Source organism: Amblyomma americanum, chromosome 9 (genome assembly GCF_052857255.1).
Source record: "Amblyomma americanum isolate KBUSLIRL-KWMA chromosome 9, ASM5285725v1, whole genome shotgun sequence".
Classification (NCBI taxonomy): Eukaryota; Metazoa; Arthropoda; class Arachnida; order Ixodida; family Ixodidae; genus Amblyomma; species Amblyomma americanum.
Genome location: NC_135505.1, coordinates 44,036,607 through 44,054,593, shown reverse-complemented (window position 1 = coordinate 44,054,593; position 17,987 = coordinate 44,036,607).

Genomic DNA, 17,987 nt, shown 5'->3' with positions numbered 1-17,987 from the left:
CAACAAGAAGTTTCTTCAACACGAAGTTTTTACAACACGAAGTTTCTACAACACGCAGTTTCTCCAACACAGAGTTTCTCCAACATGGAGTTTCTCCAACACAGAGTTTCTATAACACGGAGATTTTCCAACACGGAGTTTATCCAACACGAAGTTTCTCCAACACAGTTTCTCCAGCACGGAGTTTCTCCAACACGAAGTGTCTTCAAAACGGAGTTTCTCTAACACGAAATTTTTTCAACACGGAGTTTCTAGAACACGGTGTTTCTCCAACACGGAGTTTCTCCAACACGGAGTTTTTTCAACACGGAGTTTCTAGAACACTGTGTTTCTCCAACACGGAGTTTCTCCAACACGGAGTTTCACTAAGAAAGACTTTCTGCAACAAGAAGTTTCTCCAACACGAAGTTTCTCTGACACGCAGTTTCTCCAATACGGAGTTTCCCCAACACGCAGTTTCTCCAACACAAAGTTTCTCCAACACGGAGTTTCCCCAACACGAAGTTTCTCCAACACGAAATTTCTCCAAAACGGAGTTTCTCCAACACGGAGTTTCTCCAATAAGGCGTTTCTGCAACGCGGAGCTTCTCCAGCACGGAGTTTCTCAAACACGGAGTTTCTCCAACGCGGAGTTTCTCCAACACGGAATTTCTCCAGCATGGAGTTTCTCCAACACGGAGTTTCTCCAACACGAAGTTTCTCCAACACGGAGTTTCTACAACACTGAGTTTCTTCAATTCGGAGTTTCCCCAACAAGGAGTTTCATCAGCACGAAGTTTCTCCAACACGAAGTTTCTCCGACAAGGAGTTTCTCCAAAACGATGTTTCTCCGACACGGAGTTTCTCCGAAACGGAGTTTCTCCAACACGGAGTTTATCCAACACGGAGTTTAACCAAAACGGATTTCTCCAACACGGAGTTTCTGCAACACGCAGTTTCTCCAACACGGAGTTTCTACAACACGGAGTTTCTCCAACACGAAGTTTCTCCAACACAGAGTTTCTACAACACCGTGTTTCTACAACACGGAGTTTCTAGAACGCGGAGTTTCTCCAACACGGAGTTTCTCCAACACAGACTTTCTCCTACACGAAGTTTCTCCAACACGGAGTTTCTCCAACAAGGAGTTCCTCCAACAAGGAGTTTCTCGAACACGGAGTTTCTCCAACACGGAGTATCTCCAACACGAAATTTCTCCAACACGGAGTTTCTCCAACAAGGAGTTTCTCCAACAAAGAGATTCTTCAACAAGGAGTTTCTCCAACAAGGAGTTTCTCCAGCACGTAGTTTCCCCAACACGAAGTTTCTCCAACACGGAGTTTCTCCAACACGGAGTTTCTCCGACACGGAGTTTCTCCAACACGGAGTTTCTCCAACAAGGAGTTTCTCCAACACGGAGTTTCCCCAACACGAAGTTTCTCCAACACGGAATTTCCCCAACACGGAGTTTTTCCAACAAGGATTTTCCCCAACACGGAGTTTCTCCAACAAGGAGTTTCTCCTACATGGAGTTTCTCCAACACAGAATTTCCCCAACATGGAGTTTCTCCAACAAGAAATATCTCCAACAAAGAGTTTCTCCGACAAGGAGTTTCTCCAACACAAAGTTTCTCAAACACCGAGTTTCTCCGACACGGAGTTTCCCCAACACGGAGTTTCTCCAACACAGAGTTTCTCCATTACGGAGTTTCTACAACACCGAGTTTCCCCAACACAGAGTTTCTCCAACACGAATTTTCTCCAATATGGAGTTTCTCCAACACGGAGTATCTCCAACAAGGAGTTTCACCAACAAGAAGTTTCTCAAACCCGGAGTTTCTCCGACACGGATTTTTTCCAACACGGAGTTTCTACAACACGGATTTTCTACAACATGGTGTTTCTCCAACACAGAGTTTCTCCAACACTGAGTTTCTTCAACACGGAGTTTCTCCAACACGGAGTTTCTCCCACACGAAGTTTCTCCAACACGGAGTTTCCCAAACACGGAGTTTTTCCAACAAGGAGTTTCTCCAAAACGGAGTATGTCCAACACGGAAATTCTCCAACACGAAGTTCTCCAAAACAGAATTTCTCCAACACGGATTTTCCCCAACACGGAGTTTCTCCAACAAGGAGTTTCACCTACATGGAGTTTCTCCAACACGGAATTTCTCCAACACGGAGTTTCTCCAACAAAGAATTTCTCCAACAAAGAGTTTCTCCGACAAGGAGTTTCTCCAACACAAAGATTCTCGAACACCGAGTTTCTCCGACATGGAGTTTCCGAAACACGGAGTTTCTCCAACACGGAGTTTCCCCAACACGGAGTTTCTCCAACACAGAGTTTCTCTATTACGGAGTTTCTACAACACGGAGTTTCCCCAACACAGTTTCTCCAACACAAATTTTCTCCAACACGGAGTTTCTCCAACACGGAGTATCTCCAACAAGGAGTTTCACCAACAAGAAGTTTCACCAACGCGGAGTTTCTCCGACAGGGAGTTTCTCCAACACGGAGTTTGTACAACACGGATTTTCTACAACACGCAGTTTCTCCAACACAGAGTTTCTCCAACACTGATTTTCTTCAACACGGAGTTTCTCCAACACGGAGTTTCTATCTACAACACTGATTTTCTTCAACACGGAGTTTCTCCAACACGGAGATTCTCAGACACGGAGTTTCTCCAACAAGGAGTTCCTCCAACACGGAGTTTCTCCAACACGGAGTTTCTACAACACGGATTTTCTACAACATGGAGTTTCTCCAACACGGAGTTTCTCCAACACGGAGTTTCCCCAACACGAAATTTCCGGAATACGAAGTTTCTCCAACGCGGAGTTTCCCCAACACGGAGTTTCTATAACACGGAGTTTCTCCAACAGAGAGTTTCTCCAACAGGGAGTTGCTCCAAAACGGAGTTTCTCCAAAACGGAGTTTCTCCAACACGGAGTTTCCACAGCATGGAGTTTCTCCAACACGAAGTTTCTCCAACACGGAGTTTATCCAACACGGTGTTTCTCCAACAAGGAGTTTCTTCAAAACGGAGTTTCTCCAACACGAAGTTTCTACAACACGGAGTTTCTACAACACGGATTTTCTACAACACGGAGTTTCTCCAACACAGAGTTTCTCCAACACTGAGGTTCTTCAACACGGAGTTTCTCCAACACGGAGTTTCTCCCACACGAAGTTTCTCCAACACGCAGTTTCTAAAACACGGAGTTTCTATCTACAACACTGAGTTTCTACAACACAGTGTTTCTCCAACACGGAATTTCTCCAACACGGAGTTTCTCCAACACGAAGATTCTCCAACACGGAGTTTCTCCAACAAGGAGTTCCTCCAAAAAGGAGTTTCTCCAACACAGGGTTTCTCCAACACGGAATTTCTCCAACACGGAGTTTCTCCAACACGGAGTTTCCCCAACACGAAGTTTCCGAAATACGAAGTTTCTCCAACACGGAGTTTCCCCAACACGGAGTTTCTCTAACACGGAGTTTCTCCAACAGGGAGGTTCTCCGACAGGGAGTTGCTCCAACACGGAGTTTCTACAAAACGGAGTTTCTCCAACACGGAGTTTCTCCAACACGGAGTTTATCCAACACGGTGTTTTTCCAACAAGAAGTTTCTTCAACACGAAGTTTTTACAACACGAAGTTTCTACAACACGCAGTTTCTCCAACACAGAGTTTCTATAACACGGAGATTCTCCAACACGGAGTTTGTCCAACACGAAGTTTCTCCAACACAGTTTCTCCAGCACGGAGTTTCTACAACACGAAGTTTCTTCAAACGGGAGTTTCTCCAACACGGAATTTCCCCAATACGAAGTTTCTCCAACACGGAGTTTCCCCAACACGGAGTTCTCCAACACGGAGTTTCTCCAACACGAAGTTTCTGCAAAACGGAGTTTCTCCTACACGGAGTTGCTCCAACGTAGAGTTTCTACAACACGGAGTTTCTAAAACACGGAGTATCCCCAACACGGAGTTTCTCCAACACGTATTTTTTCCAACACAGAGTTTCTAATACACGGAGTTTCTCCAACAAGGAGTTTCTCCAACAAGGAGTTTCACCAACACGGAGTTTCACCAAAACGGAGTTTCTCCAACACGGAATTTCTCCAACACGGAGTTTCTCCGACACGGACTTTTTCCAACACGGAGTTTCTCCGACACGGAATTTCTCCAACACGGAGTTTCTCCAACACGGAGTTTCTCGAACACGGAGTTACTCCAGCACGGAGGTTCTCCAACACGGAGTTTCTCCAACACGGAGTCTCTCCGACAGGAAGTTTCTCCGACACGGAGTTTCTTCGACACGAAGTTTCTCCGACACGGAGTGTCTTCAACACGGTGTTTCTACAAGACGGAGTTTCTCCAACAAGGAGTTTCTCCAACAAAGGATTTCTGCAACAAGGAGTTTCTCCAACATGGTCTTCCTCCAACACGGAGTTTCTCCAACACGGAGTTTCTCCAACACGGAGTGTCCCCAACACGGAGTTTCCCCAACACGAAGTTTCTCCAACACGGAGTTTCCCCAACACGAAGTTTTTCCAACAAGGAGTTTCTCCAAAACATAGTTTCTCCAACACGGAGTTTCTCCAACACGAAAATTCTCCAACACGAAGTTTATCCAACACAGTTTCTCCAGCACGGAGTTTCTCCATCACGAAGTTTCTTCAAAACGGAGTTTCTCCAACACGAAGTTTTTCCAACACGGAGTTTCTACAACACGGATTTTCTACAACACGGAGTTTCTCCAACACAGAGTTTCTCCATCACTGAGTTTCTTCAACACGGAGTTTCTCCAACACGGAGTTTCTCCCACACGAAGTTTCTCCAACACGGAGTTTCTAAAACACGGAGTTTCTATCTACAACACGGAGTTTCTACAACACAGTGTTTCTCCAACACGGAATTTCTCCAACACGGAGTTTCTCCAACACGGAGATTCTCCAACACGGAGTTTATCCAACAAGGAGTTCCTCCAAAAAGGAGTTTCTCCAACACAGGGTTTCTCCAAACACGGAATTTCTCCAACACGGAATTTCTCCAACACGGAGTTTCCCCAACACGAAGTTTCCGAAATACGAAGTTTCTCCAACACGGAGTTTCCCCAACACGGAGTTTCTCTAACACGGAGTTTCTCCAACAGGGAGGTTCTCCAACAGGGAGTTGCTCCAACACGGAGTTTCTACAAAACGGAGTTTCTCCAACACGGAGTTTCTCCAACACGGAGTTTATCCAACACGGTGTTTCTCCAACAAGAAGTTTCTTCAACACGAAGTTTCTACAACACGCAGTTTCTCCAACACAGAGTTTCTCCAACATGGAGTTTCTCCAACACAGAGTTTCTATAACACGGAGATTTTCAAACACGGAGTTTATCCAACACGAAGTTTCTCCAACACAGTTTCTCCAGCACGGAGTTTCTCCAACACGAAGTGTCTTCAAAACGGAGTTTCTCTAACACGAAATTTTTTCAACACGGAGTTTCTAGAACACGGTGTTTCTCCAACACGGAGTTTCTCCAACACGGAGTTTTTTCAACACGGAGTTTCTAGAACACTGTGTTTCTCCAACACGGAGTTTCTCCAACACGGAGTTTCACTAAGAAAGACTTTCTGCAACAAGAAGTTTCTCCAACACGAAGTTTCTCTGACACGCAGTTTCTCCAATACGGAGTTTCCCCAACACGCAGTTTCTCCAACACAAAGTTTCTCCAACACGGAGTTTCCCCAACACGAAGTTTCTCCAACACGAAATTTCTCCAAAACGGAGTTTCTCCAACACGGAGTTTCTCCAATAAGGCGTTTCTGCAACGCGGAGCTTCTCCAGCACGGAGTTTCTCAAACACGGAGTTTCTCCAACGCGGAGTTTCTCCAACACGGAATTTCTCCAGCATGGAGTTTCTCCAACACGGAGTTTCTCCAACACGAAGTTTCTCCAACACGGAGTTTCTACAACACTGAGTTTCTTCAATTCGGAGTTTCCCCAACAAGGAGTTTCATCAGCACGAAGTTTCTCCAACACGAAGTTTCTCCGACAAGGAGTTTCTCCAAAACGATGTTTCTCCGACACGGAGTTTCTCCGACACGGAGTTTCTCCAACACGGAGTTTATCCAACACGGAGTTTAACCAAAACGGATTTCTCCAACACGGAGTTTCTGCAACACGCAGTTTCTCCAACACGGAGTTTCTACAACACGGAGTTTCTCCAACACGAAGTTTCTCCAACACAGAGTTTCTACAACACCGTGTTTCTACAACACGGAGTTTCTAGAACGCGGAGTTTCTCCAACACGGAGTTTCTCCAACACAGACTTTCTCCTACACGAAGTTTCTCCAACACGGAGTTTCTCCAACAAGGAGTTCCTCCAACAAGGAGTTTCTCGAACACGGAGTTTCTCCAACACGGAGTATCTCCAACACGAAATTTCTCCAACACGGAGTTTCTCCAACAAGGAGTTTCTCCAACAAAGAGATTCTTCAACAAGGAGTTTCTCCAACAAGGAGTTTCTCCAGCACGTAGTTTCCCCAACACGAAGTTTCTCCAACACGGAGTTTCTCCAACACGGAGTTTCTCAGACACGGAGTTTCTCCAACACGGAGTTTCTCCAACAAGGAGTTTCTCCAACACGGAGTTTCCCCAACACGAAGTTTCTCCAACACGGAATTTCCCCAACACGGAGTTTTTCCAACAAGGATTTTCCCCAACACGGAGTTTCTCCAACAAGGAGTTTCTCCTACATGGAGTTTCTCCAACACAGAATTTCCCCAACATGGAGTTTCTCCAACAAGAAATATCTCCAACAAAGAGTTTCTCCGACAAGGAGTTTCTCCAACACAAAGTTTCTCAAACACCGAGTTTCTCCGACACGGAGTTTCCCCAACACGGAGTTTCTCCAACACAGAGTTTCTCCATTACGGAGTTTCTACAACACCGAGTTTCCCCAACACAGAGTTTCTCCACCACGAATTTTCTCCAATACGGAGTTTCTCCAACACGGAGTATCTCCAACAAGGAGTTTCACCAACAAGAAGTTTCTCAAACCCAGAGTTTCTCCGACACAGATTTTCTCCAACACGGAGTTTCTACAACACGGATTTTCTACAACATGGTGTTTCTCCAACACAGAGTTTCTCCAACACTGAGTTTCTTCAACACGGAGTTTCTCCAACACGGAGTTTCTCCCACACGAAGTTTCTCCAACACGGAGTTTCCCAAACACGGAGTTTTTCCAACAAGGAGTTTCTCCAAAACGGAGTATGTCCAACACGGAGTTTCTCCAACACGGAAATTCTCCAACACGAAGTTCTCCAAAACAGAATTTCTCCAACACGGATTTTCCCCAACACGGAGTTTCTCCAACAAGGAGTTTCTCCTACATGGAGTTTCTCCAACACGGAATTTCTCCAACACGGAGTTTCTCCAACAAAGAATTTCTCCAACAAAGAGTTTCTCCGACAAGGAGTTTCTCCAACACAAAGTTTCTCGAACACCGAGTTTCTCCGACATGGAGTTTCCGAAACACGGAGTTTCTCCAACACGGAGTTTCCCCAACACGGATTTTCTCCAACACAGAGTTTCTCTATTACGGAGTTTCTACAACACGGAGTTTCCCCAACACAGTTTCTCCAACACGAATTTTCTCCAACACGGAGTTTCTCCAACACGGAGTATCTCCAACAAGGAGTTTCACCAACAAGAAGTTTCTCCAACGCGGAGTTTCTCCGACACGGAGTTTCTCCAACACGGAGTTTCTACAACACGGATTTTCTACAACACGCAGTTTCTCCAACACAGAGTTTCTCCAACACTGATTTTCTTCAACACGGAGTTTCTCCAACACGGAGTTTCTATCTACAACACGGAGTTTCTACAACACAGTGTTTCTCCAACACGGAGTTTCTCCAACACGGAGTTTCTCCAACACGGAGATTCTCAGACACGGAGTTTCTCCAACAAGGAGTTCCTCCAACACGGAGTTTCTCCAACACGGAGTTTCTACAACACGGATTTTCTACAACATGGAGTTTCTCCAACACGGAGTTTCTCCAACACGGAGTTTCTCCAACACGGAGTTTCCCCAACACGAAGTTTCCGAAATACGAAGTTTCTCCAACACGGAGTTTCCCCAACACGGAGTTTCTATAACACGGAGTTTCTCCAACAGGGAGTTTCTCCAACAGGGAGTTTCTCGAACAGGGAGTTGCTCCAACACGGAGTTTCTCCAACAAGGAGTTTCATCAACACGAAGTTTCTCCAACACGGAGTTTCTCCAACACGAAGTTTCTCCGACAAGGAGTTTCTCCAAAACGATGTTTCTCCGACACGGAGTTTCTCAGACACGGAGTTTCTCCAACACGGAGTTAATCCAACACGGAGTTTCTCCAACACGGAGTTTCTACAACACGGAGTTTCTCCAACACGAAGTTTCTCCAACACAGAGTTTCTACAACACCGCGTTTCTACAACACGGAGTTTCTCCAACACGGAGTTTCCCCAACACGGAGTTTCCCAAACACGGAGTTTTTCCAACAAGGAGTTTCTCCAAAACGGAGTATGTCCAACACGGAGTTTCTCCAACACGGAAATTCTCCAACACGAAGTTCTCCAAAACAGAATTTCTCCAACACGGATTTTCTCCAACACGGAGTTTCTCCAACAAGGAGTTTCTCCTACATGGAGTTTCTCCAACACGGAATTTCTCCAACACGAAGTTTCTCCAACAAAGAATTTCTCCAACAAAGAGTTTCTCCGACAAGGAGTTTCTCCAACACAAAGTTTCTCGAACACCGAGTTTCTCCGACATGGAGTTTCCGAAACACAGAGTTTCTCCAAAACGGAGTTTCCCCAACACGGAGTTTCTCCAACACAGAGTTTCTCTATTACGGAGTTTCTACAACACGGAGTTTCCCCAACACAGTTTCTCCAACACGAATTTTCTCCAACACGGAGTTTCTCCAACACGGAGTATCTCCAACAAGGAGTTTCACCAACAAGAAGTTTCTCCAACGCGGAGTTTCTCCGACACGGAGTTTCTCCAACACGGAGTTTCTACAACACGAATTTTCTACAACACGCAGTTTCTCCAACACAGAGTTTCTCCAACACTGATTTTCTTCAACACGGAGTTTCTCCAACACGGAGTTTCTATCTACAACACGGAGTTTCTACAACACAGTGTTTCTCCAACACGGAGTTTCTCCAACACGGAGATTCTCAGACACGGAGTTTCTCCAACAAGGAGTTCCTCCAACACGGATTTTCTCCAGCACGGAGTTTCTACAACACGGATTTTCTACAACATGGAGTTTCTCCAACACGGAGTTTCTCCAACACGGAGTTTCTCTAACACGGAGTTTCCCCAACACGAAGTTTCCGAAATACGAAGTTTCTCCAACACGGAGTTTCCCCAACACGGAGTTTCTATAACACGGAGTTTCTCCAACAGGGAGTTTCTCCAACAGGGAGTTTCTCCAACAGGGAGTTGCTCCAACACGGAGTTTCTCCAACAAGGAGTTTCATCAACACGAAGTTTCTCCAACACGGAGTTTCTCCAACACGAAGTTTCTCCGACAAGGAGTTTCTCCAAAACGATGTTTCTCCGACACGGAGTTTCTCCGACACGGAGTTTCTCCGACACGGAGTTTCTCCAACACGGAGTTTATCCAACACGGAGTTTCTCCAACACGGAGTTTCTACAACACGGAGTTTCTCCAACACGAAGTTTCTCCAACACAGAGTTTCTACAACACCGCGTTTCTACAACACGGAGTTTCTAGAACACGGAGTTTCTCCAACACGGAGTTTCTCCAACACGGAGTTTCTCCAACACAGACTTTCTCCTACACGGAGTATCTCCAACACGGAATTTCTCCAACACGGAGTTTCTCCAACAAGGAGTTTCTCCAACAAAGAGATTCTTCAACAAGGAGTTTCTCCAACAAGGAGTTTCTCCAGCACGTAGTTTCCCCAACACGAAGTTTCTCCAACACGGAGTTTCTCCAACACGGAGTTTCTCCGACACGGAGTTTCTCCAACACGGTGTTTCTCCAACAAGGAGTTTCTCCAACACGGAGTTTCCCCAACACGAAGTTTCTCGAACACGGAGTTTCCCCAACACGCAGTTTTTCCAACAAGGAGTTTCTCCAAAACGGAGTTTCTCCAACACGGAGTTTCTCCAACACGGAAATTCTCCAACACGACGTTTCTCCAACACGGAGTTTCTCCAACACGGATATTCCCCAACACGGAGTTTCTCCAACAAGGAATTTCTCCAACAAGGAATTTCTCCTACATGGAGTTTCTCCAACACAGAATTTCCCCAACACGGAGTTTCTCCAACAAGAAATATCTCCAACAAAGAGTTTCTCCGACAAGGATTTTCTCCAACACAAAGTTTCTCCAACACCGAGTTTCTCCGACACGGAGTTTCCCCAACACGTAGTTTCTCCAACACAGAGTTTCTCCATTACGGAGTTTCTACAACACCGAGTTTCCCCAACACAGAGTTTCTCCAACACGAATTTTCTCCAATACGAATTTTCTCCAACACGGAGTATCTCCAACAAGGAGTTTCACCAACAAGAAGTTTCTCAAACCCGGAGTTTCTCCGACACGGATTTTCTCCAACACGGAGTTTCTACAACACGGATTTTCTACAACATGGTGTTTCTCCAACACCGAGTTTCTCCAACACTGAGTTTCTTCAACACGGAGTTTCTCCAACACGGAGTTTCTCCCACGCGAAGTTTCTCCAACACGGTGTTTCCCAAACACGGAGTTTTTCCAACAAGGAGTTTCTCCAAAACGGAGTATGTCCAACACAGAGTTTCTCCAACACGGAAATTCTCCAACACGAAGTTCTCCAAAACAGAATTTCTCCAACACGGATTTTCCCCAACACGGAGTTTCTCCAACAAGGAGTTTCTCCTACATGGAGTTTCTCCAACACAGTATTTCTCCAACACGGAGTATCTCCAACAAGGAGTTTCACCAACAAGAAGTTTCACCAACGCGGAGTTTCTCCGACAGGGAGTTTCTCCAACACGGAGTTTGTACAACACGGATTTTCTACAACACGCAGTTTCTCCAACACAGAGTTTCTCCAACACTGATTTTCTTCAACACGGAGTTTCTCCAACACGGAGTTTCTATCTACAACACAGATTTTCTTCAACACGGAGTTTCTCCAACACGGAGATTCTCAGACACGGAGTTTCTCCAACAAGGAGTTTCTTCAAAACGGAGTTTCTCTAACACGGAGTTTCTACAACACGGATTTTCTACAACATGGAGTTTCTCCAACACGGAGTTTCTCCAACACGGAGTTTCCCCAACACGAAATTTCCGAAATACGAAGTTTCTCCAACACGGAGTTTCCCCAACACGGAGTTTCTATAACACGGAGTTTCTCCAACAGGGAGTTTCTCCAACAGGGAGTTGCTCCAAAACGGAGTTTCTCCAAAACGGAGTTTCTCCAACACGGAGTTTCCACAGCATGGAGTTTCTCCAACACGAAGTTTCTCCAACACGGAGTTTATCCAACACGGTGTTTCTCCAACAAGGAGTTTCTTCAAAACGGAGTTTCTCCAACACGAAGTTTCTACAACACGGAGTTTCTACAACACGGATTTTCTACAACACGGAGTTTCTCCAACACAGAGTTTCTCCAACACTGAGGTTCTTCAACACGGAGTTTCTCCAACACGGAGTTTCTCTCACACGAAGTTTCTCCAACACGCAGTTTCTAAAACACGGAGTTTCTATCTACAACACTGAGTTTCTACAACACAGTGTTTCTCCAACACGGAATTTCTCCAACACGGAGTTTCTCCAACACGAAGATTCTCCAACACGGAGTTTCTCCAACAAGGAGTTCCTCCAAAAAGGAGTTTCTCCAACACAGGGTTTCTCCAACACGGAATTTCTCCAACACGGAGTTTCTCCAACACGGAGTTTCTCCAACACGGAGTTCCCCCAACACGAAGTTTCCGAAATACGAGGTTTCTCCAACACGGAGTTTCCCCAACACGGAGTTTCTCTAACAGGGAGTTTCTCCAACAGGGAGGTTCTCCGGCAGGGAGTTGCTCCAACACGGAGTTTCTACAAAACGGAGTTTCTCCAACACGGAGTTTCTCCAACACGGAGTTTATCCAACACGGTGTTTTTCCAACAAGAAGTTTCTTCAACACGAAGTTTTTACAACACGAAGTTTCTACAACACGCAGTTTCTCCAACACAGAGTTTCTATAACACGGAGATTCTCCAACACGGAGTTTATCCAACACGAAGTTTCTCCAACACAGTTTATCCAGCACGGAGTTTCTACAACACGAAGTTTCTTCAAAAGGGAGTTTCTCCAACACGGAATTTCCCCAATACGAAGTTTCTCCAACACGGAGTTTCTCCAACACGAAGTTTCTGCAAAACGGAGTTTCTCCTACACGGAGTTGCTCCAACGTAGAGTTTCTACAACACGGAGTTTCTAAAACACGGAGTATCCCCAACACGGAGTTTCTCCAACACGTATTTTTTCCAACACAGAGTTTCTAATACACGGAGTTTCTCCAACAAGGAGTTTCTCCAACAAGGAGTTTCACCAACACGGAGTTTCACCAAAACGGAGTTTCTCCAACACGGAATTTCTCCAACACGGAGTTTCTCCGACACGGACTTTTTCCAACACGGAGTTTCTCCGACCCGGAGTTTCTACGACACGGAATTTCTCCAACACGGAGTTTCTCCAACACGGAGTTTCTCGAACACGGAGTTACTCCAGCACGGAGGTTCTCCAACACGGAGTTTCTCCAACACGGAGTCTCTCCGACAGGGAGTTTCTCCGACACGGAGTTTCTTCGACACGAAGTTTCTCCGACACGGAGTGTCTTCAACACGGTGTTTCTACAAGACGGAGTTTCTCCAACAAGGAGTTTCTCCAACAAAGAATTTCTGCAACAAGGAGTTTCTCCAACACGGTCTTCCTCCAACACGGAGTTTCTCCAGCACGGAGTGTCCCCAACACAGAGTTTCCCCAACACGAAGTTTCTCCAACACGGAGTTTCCCCAACACGAAGTTTTTCCAACAAGGAGTTTCTCCAAAACATAGTTTCTCCAACACGGAGTTTCTCCAACACGAAAATTCTCCAACACGAAGTTTATCCAACACAGTTTCTCCAGCACGGAGTTTCTCCATCACGAAGTTTCTTCAAAACGGAGTTTCTCCAACACGAAGTTTCTCCAACACGGAGTTCCTACAACACGGATTTTCTACAACACGGAGTTTCTCCAACACAGAGTTTCTCCAACACTGAGTTTCTTCAACACGGAGTTTCTCCAACACGGAGTTTCTCCCACACGAAGTTTCTCCAACACGGAGTTTCTAAAACACGGAGTTTCTATCTACAACACGGAGTTTCTACAACACAGTGTTTCTCCAACACGGAATTTCTCCAACACGGAGTTTCTCCAACACGGAGATTCTCCAACACGGAGTTTCTCCAACAAGGAGTTCCTCCAAAAAGGAGTTTCTCCAACACAGGGTTTCTCCAAACACGGAATTTCTCCAACACGGAATTTCTCCAACACGGAGTTTCCCCAACACGAAGTTTCCGAAATACGAAGTTTCTCCAACACGGAGTTTCCCCAACACGGAGTTTCTCTAACACGGAGTTTCTCCAACAGGGAGGTTCTCCAACAGGGAGTTGCTCCAACACGGAGTTTCTACAAAACGGAGTTTCTCCAACACGGAGTTTCTCCAACACGGAGTTTATCCAACACGGTGTTTCTCCAACAAGAAGTTTCTTCAACACGAAGTTTTTACAACACGAAGTTTCTACAACACGCAGTTTCTCCAACACAGAGTTTCTCCAACATGGAGTTTCTCCAACACAGAGTTTCTATAACACGGAGATTTTCCAACACGGAGTTTATCCAACACGAAGTTTCTCCAACACAGTTTCTCCAGCACGGAGTTTCTCCAACACGAAGTGTCTTCAAAACGGAATTTCTCTAACACGAAATTTTTTCAACACGGAGTTTCTAGAACACGGTGTTTCTCCAACACGGAGTTTCTCCAACACGGAGTTTTTTCAACACGGAGTTTCTAGAACACTGTGTTTCTCCAACACGGAGTTTCTCCAACACGGAGTTTCACTAAGAAAGACTTTCTGCAACAAGAAGTTTCTCCAACACGAAGTTTCTCTGACACGCAGTTTCTCCAATACGGAGTTTCCCCAACACGCAGTTTCTCCAACACGAAGTTTCTCCAACACGGAGTTTCCCCAACACGAAGTTTCTCCAACACGAAATTTCTCCAAAACGGAGTTTCTCCAACACGGAGTTTCTCCAACTCGGAGTTTCTCCAAGACAGAGTTTCTCCAATGCGGAGATTCTCCAACACGGAGTTTCTCCAATAAGGCGTTTCTGCAACGCGGAGCTTCTCCAGCACGGAGTTTCTCAAACACGGAGTTTCTCCAACGCGGAGTTTCTCCAACACGGAGTTTCTCCAGCATGGAGTTTCTCCAACACGGAGTTTCTCCAACACGAAGTTTCTCCAACACGGAGTTTCTACAACACTGAGTTTCTTCAATTCGGAGTTTCCCCAACAAGGAGTTTCATCAACACGGAGTTTCTCCAACACGGAGTTTCTACAACACGGATTTTCTACAACATGGAGTTTCTCCAACACGGAGTTTCTCCAACACGGAGATTCTCAGACACGGAGTTTCTCCAACAAGGAGTTCCTCCAACACGGAGTTTCTCCAGCACGGAGTTTCTACAACACGGATTTTCTACAACATGGAGTTTCTCCAACACGGAGTTTCTCCAACACGGAGTTTCTCTAACACGGAGTTTCCCCAACACGAAGTTTCCGAAATACGAAGTTTCTCCAACACGGAGTTTCCCCAACACGGAGTTTCTATAACACGGAGTTTCTCCAACAGGGAGTTTCTCCAACAGGGAGTTTCTCCAACAGGGAGTTGCTCCAACACGGAGTTTCTCCAACAAGGAGTTTCATCAACACGAAGTTTCTCCAACACGGAGTTTCTCCAACACGAAGTTTCTCCGACAAGGAGTTTCTCCAAAACGATGTTTCTCCGACACGGAGTTTCTCCGACACGGAGTTTCTCCAACACGGAGTTTATCCAACACGGAGTTTCTCCAACACGGAGTTTCTACAACACGGAGTTTCTCCAACACGAAGTTTCTCCAACACAGAGTTTCTACAACACCGCGTTTCTACAACACGGAGTTTCTAGAACACGAAGTTTCTCCAACACGGAGTTTCTCCAACACGGAGTTTCTCCGACACGGACTTTCTCCAACACGGTGTTTCTCCAACAAGGAGTTTCTCCAACACGGAGTTTCCCCAACACGAAGTTTCTCGAACACGGAGTTTCCCCAACACGCAGTTTTTCCAACAAGGAGTTTCTCCAAAACGGAGTTTCTCCAACACGGAGTTTCTCCAACACGGAAATTCTCCAACACGACGTTTCTCCAACACGGAGTTTCTCCAACACGGATATTCCCCAACACGGAGTTTCTCCAACAAGGAATTTCTCCTACATGGAGTTTCTCCAACACAGAATTTCCCCAACACGGAGTTTCTCCAACAAGAAATATCTCCAACAAAGAGTTTCTCCGACAAGGATTTTCTCCAACACAAAGTTTCTCCAACACCGAGTTTCTCCGACACGGAGTTTCCCCAACACGTAGTTTCTCCAACACAGAGTTTCTCCATTACGGAGTTTCTACAACACCGAGTTTCCCCAACACAGAGTTTCTCCAACACGAATTTTCTCCAATACGAATTTTCTCCAACACGGAGTATCTCCAACAAGGAGTTTCACCAACAAGAAGTTTCTCAAACCCGGAGTTTCTCCGACACGGATTTTCTCCAACACGGAGTTTCTACAACACGGATTTTCTACAACATGGTGTTTCTCCAACACCGAGTTTCTCCAACACTGAGTTTCTTCAACACGGAGTTTCTCCAACACGGAGTTTCTCCCACGCGAAGTTTCTCCAACACGGTGTTTCCCAAACACGGAGTTTTTCCAACAAGGAGTTTCTCCAAAACGGAGTATGTCCAACACGGAGTTTCTCCAACACGGAAATTCTCCAACACGAAGTTTCTCCAACAAGGAGTTTCTCCTACATGGAGTTTCTCCAACACAGTATTTCTCCAACACGGAGTATCTCCAACAAGGAGTTTCACCAACAAGAAGTTTCACCAACGCGGAGTTTCTCCGACAGGGAGTTTCTCCAACACGGAGTTTGTACAACACGGATTTTCTACAACACGCAGTTTCTACAACACAGAGTTTCTCCAACACTGATTTTCTTCAACACGGAGTTTCTCCAACACGGAGTTTCTATCTACAACACAGATTTTCTTCAACACGGAGTTTCTCCAACACGGAGATTCTCAGACACGGAGTTTCTCCAACAAGGAGTTCCTCCAACACGGAGTTTCTCCAACACGGAGTTTCTACAACACGGATTTTCTACAACATGGAGTTTCTCCAACACGGAGTTTCTCCAACACGGAGTTTCCCCAACACGAAATTTCCGAAATACGAAGTTTCTCCAACACGGAGTTTCCCCAACACGGAGTTTCTATAACACGGAGTTTCTCCAACAGGGAGTTTCTCCAACAGGGAGTTGCTCCAAAACGGAGTTTCTCCAAAACGGAGTTTCTCCAACACGGAGTTTCCACAGCATGGAGTTTCTCCAACACGAAGTTTCTCCAACACGGAGTTTATCCAACACGGTGTTTCTCCAACAAGGAGTTTCTTCAAAACGGAGTTTCTCCAACACGAAGTTTCTACAACACGGAGTTTCTACAACACGGATTTTCTACAACACGGAGTTTCTCCAACACAGAGTTTCTCCAACACTGAGGTTCTTCAACACGGAGTTTCTCCAACACGGAGTTTCTCCCACACGAAGTTTCTCCAACACGCAGTTTCTAAAACACGGAGTTTCTATCTACAACACTGAGTTTCTACAACACAGTGTTTCTCCAACACGGAATTTCTCCAACACGGAGTTTCTCCAACACGGAGATTCTCCAACACGGAGTTTCTCCAACAAGGAGTTCCTCCAAAAAGGAGTTTCTCCAACACAGGGTTTCTCCAACACGGAATTTCTCCAACACGGAGTTTCTCCAACACGGAGTTTCTCCAACACGGAGTTCCCCCAACACGAAGTTTCCGAAATACGAGGTTTCTCCAACACGGAGTTTCCCCAACACGGAGTTTCTCTAACAGGGAGTTTCTCCAACAGGGAGGTTCTCCGGCAGGGAGTTGCTCCAACACGGAGTTTCTACAAAACGGAGTTTCTCCAACACGGAGTTTCTCCAACACGGAGTTTATCCAACACGGTGTTTTTCCAACAAGAAGTTTCTTCAACACGAAGTTTTTACAACACGAAGTTTCTACAACACGCAGTTTCTCCAACACAGAGTTTCTATAACACGGAGATTCTCCAACACGGAGTTTATCCAACACGAAGTTTCTCCAACACAGTTTATCCAGCACGGAGTTTCTACAACACGAAGTTTCTTCAAAAGGGAGTTTCTCCAACACGGAATTTCCCCAATACGAAGTTTCTCCAACACGGAGTTTCCCCAACACGGAGTTCTCCAACACGGAGTTTCTCCAACACGAAGTTTCTGCAAAACGGAGTTTCTCCTACACGGAGTTGCTCCAACGTAGAGTTTCTACAACACGGAGTTTCTAAAACACGGAGTATCCCCAACACGGAGTTTCTCCAACACGTATTTTTTCCAACACAGAGTTTCTAATACACGGAGTTTCTCCAACAAGGAGTTTCTCCAACAAGGAGTTTCACCAACACGGAGTTTCACCAAAACGGAGTTTCTCCAACACGGAATTTCTCCAACACGGAGTTTCTCCGACACGGACTTTTTCCAACACGGAGTTTCTCCGACCCGGAGTTTCTACGACACGGAATTTCTCCGACACG